Source organism: Zea mays, chromosome 5 (genome assembly GCF_902167145.1).
Source record: "Zea mays cultivar B73 chromosome 5, Zm-B73-REFERENCE-NAM-5.0, whole genome shotgun sequence".
Classification (NCBI taxonomy): Eukaryota; Viridiplantae; Streptophyta; class Magnoliopsida; order Poales; family Poaceae; genus Zea; species Zea mays.
In genome coordinates, this window is record NC_050100.1 from 78,129,016 (window position 1) to 78,135,258 (window position 6,243).

The window sequence follows — 6,243 nt, forward strand, 5'->3', positions numbered from 1 at the left end:
TTGCATAACGCTTCGGCTGGTCTGGTTGTTCCCTCATGCGAACTGGCCGTAGCCCGGGTGTACGGTCGGGGCCCAAGTTCTCGGGCTGGTATGTTGACGCTGTCAACGGTTTGGCCGGAGCCGGGTTTGCGAGAGCAGCCCCCGAGCCTCTGCACAGGGCGAGAGGGCGATCAGGGACAAACTCGGCTTTTTTACATACGCCCCTACGTCGCCTTTCCGCAAGGAGGAGGGGGGAAAGCGCCATGTTACCCTCGATGGGCACCGAACATGGTGTCTCCGGTGAGCTGCAAGCGGGTAATCCGAGTGGACGTCCGTGCCCCGTTCGTTAGGGGTCGGCTAGGGGCCCAGAGGCACGCCCAAAAGTACCTGCGGGTGATCTGCCGGACCCGGTCCCCTGGCGACGGGGTCCGAGGGCTCGATGCCTCCCTCCGATGGGATTCCGTTACAAGATCGCTCCCGCTGGTCTCGGAAATGTCCTAGGGTACCTCGGGAGCGCAGCCCGAGCCTCGGTTATGTATCAAACGTACCCCTGGTCATCCCTCGCTCGGTGTCTGAGGCGACTTTGAACCCTTTGGGGGCCAGCCTTCGAACCCCTGATCAGTAATGGGCGCGGAACCCGGGTAGCCTGAGGCGGCTGTGGAACCCTTCGGGGGGCCGGCCTTCGAACCTCTGACCAGTAGTGGGTGTATGTCCCACGCGATCTGAGGCGGCTGTTGAACCCTTCGGGGGGCCAGCCTTCGAACCTCTGATTAGTAAGGAGGCTCGGAGCCTGGTTCCTTCACGGGGAAGGATCCTTTTCGGGGTATCCCCCTTTCCCGGTCCCTGTTGCAAGAGATAGAGAAAGAGGAAAAAACGAAAAGGATACAGAATCGAAACGACGCGGCGTACCTTTTTTGGTGCGGTTATTTCGGCGAAGGCGAAGCGTCGCCCGCTTCTCCTGCCAGAAGCGCCGCCTGTCCTGCCGCGGAGTTAATGCGACGGGGCGAGTGGTTGGCGGGGCGGCCGTTGCACGTGCGCGAGCCACTCGAGGAACGGATCACGGGCGTGTCGTCTTCACGCCGTGAGAGGGGGTTCTCTTGCTGCCCCCGGATGGGATGTGAGCCTGGCTGACGACGTGACCGCTGCTCCCGCCCGCCTGCCACCGCCATTACTGCCGGCCCACTTTTGGCCGCGTTTGACCGCCGCGTCAGGCTGGCGCCGCTGGGTCGTGCGCTGGGTCGCCTCGAGTCGCGGTACTGGTTCCACAATCGAGGAGGCGCGGTGGTGGCGCAAGTGGCGGTGCAGTTGCTTGCATGCAGCATCCGGCGCGCCGGTTGCGTGACGCGTGGGCCTGGGCCTCCGCGCTGGCGTATCGGGGGTCGGAGAAGCGCGTCCACTTGGCGCGGTTGCATGCCGCCTGCATGGCTGCCCGCCTCTTTCGCCTTATCATTGGAGGAACGCAACTCCGTGGGAGTTGGTACCTTTCAGCCATCGTTCGGCTTCAAGGATTTTCATTAGCCAGCCCGGCTGTCCCCCCCCCCCCCCCCCGTCGGCGGTCACCCGAGACAGTGAACACCAGCTCCTGGGTGGGGAGAAGTAAGACGGGCTGCGATCTTGGTCCCACCCTCAGCTTCAAGGATGTTCATCATCCTCGCTGGGGTGGGGGCCGGGCTGAGCCGGCGCTCTACCTCCCGCGCGGGTTCGTGGGTCACCCTCTCCCGCGGTGTTCGAAGGAGAGGGCGCTCACTGGCCCTGCGGGTGGCACGGACTTCGACAACGCGGGGCTGGGCGACGGCGGACGTCGCCACCTCCAGCGTGTCGGGTGCGTCGGCTTGGCTCCCAGCGGCCCCTTCTGCCGGGGGGCGGCTGCCGCGCCGTGCGCACGGGAGGACCGCCCCAGATGCCGCGCGCTGCTAGCGCGGGGCTACTGTCGTCGTAGTCAGGGCGGGCGGCGGCGTGCCGCTCGTCAGTCTTCTGTTGCTCCACAGGCCCACCCCAATCGAGTGGGGTTGTTCGTACCTACGGAGGGGGGAACCGGAGTTCCGTTTGTAATGGCACTTCGAATGTCAGTGTTTTGTTCATTATGGCTTTCGGGGCCTGAACATGTATGTAATTTTGGCACGGAGCCGTGTTTTTTCCTCATTTTCGAGCACTAAGACTCGCCTGTTGATTATCTGAACCGCTTCACCAAGCATGAGTCGCCCCGTGTCAAGGTGACGAGTGAGGTATCCGTATCCCGGAGGCGTAGGAGTCCCTCGGCTCGGTCGGCCTTGTTGTCTGAGGCTCCTCTAGCTTAGTTAAAGGGACCCCTTGGCCGCTCTTCGACGAGCCGAGGCCAGGGGTAGCGGTATCAGCATGAACAGAGGCGGAGTTCGCTCGAAAATGAAACCTGGTTGGCCGGAGCCTAGCTGGGTTGTCCATCAGCGGGACCGACGCCGGAGTCGATTAGCCGAGGCCTCGGGTCGGGCTGGCGCCCTTGGAAGATGGTTGGTCGAGGCCCCAGGGGTAACCGGCCGAGCCGCCTGCTCGGGCCGGATTCCCGGAGAAGTCCCTGGCAGCGATTGCCTGGGCGTGATGATGACGTCGTCCTCCAGAGCGGAGATCCTCAGACCGCGTCGCCGTCCGAGGCTAGGTCGGATCTCGCCGAAGGTGTCGTCGATGCCGAGGGTGCTGTTGCCCCCTTCCAGCGCCAAGACCCGAGCCTGCAGGATCAGAGTGTCTTGTAGCGTGTGCCTTCTGCGGCCGCCGAGGCCAGAATACACACCCTCGCTGTGTTGTAAAGCTGCGTCTCCTTTCCTCTTGTTTCGAGTATCTGGACTTTTTTGTCGGTAACAGGAATGTTTGTGCGGGCGAGAGTTGCTTCTCGCGGAAGGTGACGAGTGAGGTATCCGTATCCCGGAGGCGTAGGAGTCCCTCGGCTCGGTCGGCCTTGCCGCTTACGCGCACCTTTACCCGTCCATGAGGCCCTGTCACCGACTCAGTCGAGAAGGCTCGAAGGATCGCTTCGGCAGAAGAGCTTCCGAACGTAAAGACTTGTTCGGTCCACGGAGTCACTTTATCCGAACGCGAGTTACTTCTCGCAGAAGGTGATGAGTGAGGTATCCGTATCCCGGAGGCGTAGGAGTCCCTCGGCTCGGTCAGCCTTGGCTGCTTACATGTACTCCGTCGTTTTCAGGATCCACTTTTTCGAAGTAGTCAAAAAGCACGAAAGATATTCTGGCAGAAGAGATCTTTTTTTCGAGGAAAATTTCAACGCAGAGGGGGTTCCCCCCCTTTTAGCCCCCGAGGGAGGGTCGGGCTTTGCCGAGGCGAGGCCGACCCTTCCTTGATGACTAAACTTTGCGTGGGTGCGAGGTATATGAATAACTTGAAAACATCTTAAGGGTAGAAGCGACGTAGCTGTTGGATGTTCCAAGCGTTGTCGTAGACCTCGCCTTGGCTGTTGGCCAGCTTGTACGTTCCGGGCTTCAGAACTTTGGCGATGACGAATGGCCCCTCCCAGGGGGGCGTGAGCTTGTGCCTCCCTCGGGCGTCTTGCCGCAGTCGAAGCACCAGGTCGCCCACCTGGAGGTCTCGGGGCCGGACCCCTCGGGCGTGGTAGCGTCGCAGGGACTGCTGGTACCGCGCCGAGTGTAGTAAGGCCTTGTCCCGAGCCTAGTCCAGCTGGTCCAGCGAGTCTTCTCGGCTAGCTTGGTTGCTTTGATCGTCGTAGGCCCTCGTCCTCGGGGAGCCGTATTCCAGGTCAGTGGGCAAGACGGCCTCGTCCCCGTAGACCAGGAAGAACGGCGTGAAACCCGTGGCTCGGCTCGGCGTTGTCCTCAGGCTCCAGACCACCGAGGGGAGTTCCTTCATCCACCGCTTGCCGAACTTGTTGAGATCGTTGTAGATCCGAGGCTTGAGCCCTTGTAGAATCATGCCGTTGGCACGCTCTACTTGCCCATTTGACATGGGATGAGCCACGGCAGCCCAGTCCACCCGGATGTGGTGATCCTCGCAGAAATCCAAGAATTTTCTGCCGGTGAACTGGGTACCGTTGTCGGTGATGATGGAGTTCGGGACCCCGAAGCGATGGATGATGTTGGTGAAGAACGCCACCGCCTGCTCGGACCTGATGCTGTTCAGAGGTCGGACCTCGACCCACTTGGAGAATTTGTCGATGGCGACCAGCAGGTGCGTGTAGCCCCCGGGCGTCTTCTGCAAGGGGCCGACGAGGTCCAGACCCCACACAGCAAAGGGCCAGGTGATGGGTATCGTCTGTAGAGCCTGAGCAGGCAGGTGGGTCTGCTTCGCATAGAATTGACAACCTTCGCAGGTGCTGACAATTCTAGTGGCGTCCGCCACCGCCGTTGGCCAGTAGAAGCCTTGCCGGAAAGCATTCCCGACAAGGGCTCGAGACGCTGCGTGATGGCCGCAAGCCCCCGAGTGTATCTCTTGGAGGAGTTCCTGACCTTCGGCGACGGAGATGCATCGCTGGAGGATGCCTGAGGGACTGCGGTGGTAGAGCTCCTTCTCATCGCCCAGCAAGACGAATGACTTGGCGCGTCGTGCTACCCGCCGAGCCTCGGCTCGGTCGAGGGGTAGCTCTCCTTGGCGGAGATATTGCAGGTACGGGGTCTGCCAATTTCGATCAGGCGTGGCCCCGCTTCGCTCCTCCTCGATGCGCAGTGCCTCGCCCTCGGAGGCCGAGGGTACCTCGGGCTGAACCGAGGGCGCCTCGGGCCGAGCCGAGGGTGCCCCGGGCTGTGCCGAGGGTACCTCGGGCTGGACCGAGGGCGCCTCGGGCTCGGGCGAGTCATCGATCTTGACGGAGGGCTGATGCAGATCCCGGGAGAAGACGTCCAGGGGAACCGTTGTTCGCCCCGAGGCTATTTTTGCCAGCTCGTCCGCAGTCTCATTGTAGCGCCGAGCGATGTGGTTGAGCTCGAGCCCGTAGAACTTGTCTTCCAGGCGCCGAACCTCATCGCAGTAGGCCTCCATCTTCGGGTCGCGGCAGTGGGAGTTCTTCATGACTTGGTCGATGACGAGCTGCGAGTCACCGCGAGCGTCGAGGCGTCGGACCCCTAGCTCGATGGTGATCCGCAACCCATTGACCAGAGCCTCGTACTCAGCCACATTGTTGGACGCTGGGAAATGGAGGCGTAGCACGTAGCGTAGGTGCTTCCCGAGGGGCGAGATGAAGAGGAGGCCCGCGCCGGCTCCTGTCTTCATCAGCGACCCGTCGAAAAACATGGTCCAGAGCTCCGGTTGGTTCGGAGCCGTCGGTAGCTGGGTGTCGACCCATTCGGCTACGAAGTCCACCAAGACCTGGGACTTGATGGCCTTCCGAGGGGCGAACGAGATTGTCTCGCCCATGATTTCCACTGCCCACTTTGCGATCCTGCCTGAGGCCTCTCGGCACTGGATGATCTCCCCCAGGGGGAAGGATGACACCACAGTTACCGGATGAGACTCGAAGTAGTGTCGCAACTTCCGCCTCGTCAGGATCACAGCATACAGCAGCTTCTGAACTTGTGGGTAGCGGATCTTGGTTTCGGACAGTACCTCGCTGACGAAGTAGACTGGCCTCTGAACGGGCAATGCATGCCCCTCTTCTTGCCTCTCGACCACAATCGCGGCGCTAACCACCTGGGTGGTCGCGGCGACGTAGACCAAGAGGGCTTCTCCATCAGCTAGAGGCACCAAGATAGGCGCCTTTGTGAGGAGCGCCTTCAGGTTCCCGAGAGCTTCCTCGGCCTCAGGGGTCCAAGCGAAGCACTCGGCCTTCCTTAAGAGGCGGTACAGAGGCAGACCTCTTTCGCCGAGGCGTGAGATGAAGCGGCTCAGGGCCGCGAGACATCCCATGACCCTCTGTACGTCTTTTAAGTCCTTGATGGGCCCCATGCTGGTGATGGCTGCGATCTTCTCCGGGTTGGCTTCGATGCCCCGCTCGGAGACGATGAACCCCAAGAGCATGCCCCGGGGCACTCCGAAGACACACTTCTCGGGATTGAGCTTGACGCCTTTCGCCTTGAGACATCGGAATGTCACTTCAAGGTCGGAAAGGAGGTCGGAGTCCTTCCTCGTCTTGACTACGATGTCATCGACGTAGGCCTCGACCGTGCGGCCAATGTGTTCGCCGAACACATGGTTCATGCACCGGTGGTACGTCGCACCCGCATTCCTCAAACCGAACGGCATGGTGACATAGCAGTACATGCCGAAGGGTGTGATGAAAGAAGTCGCGAGCTGGTCGGACTCTTTCATCCTGATTTGATGATACCCTGA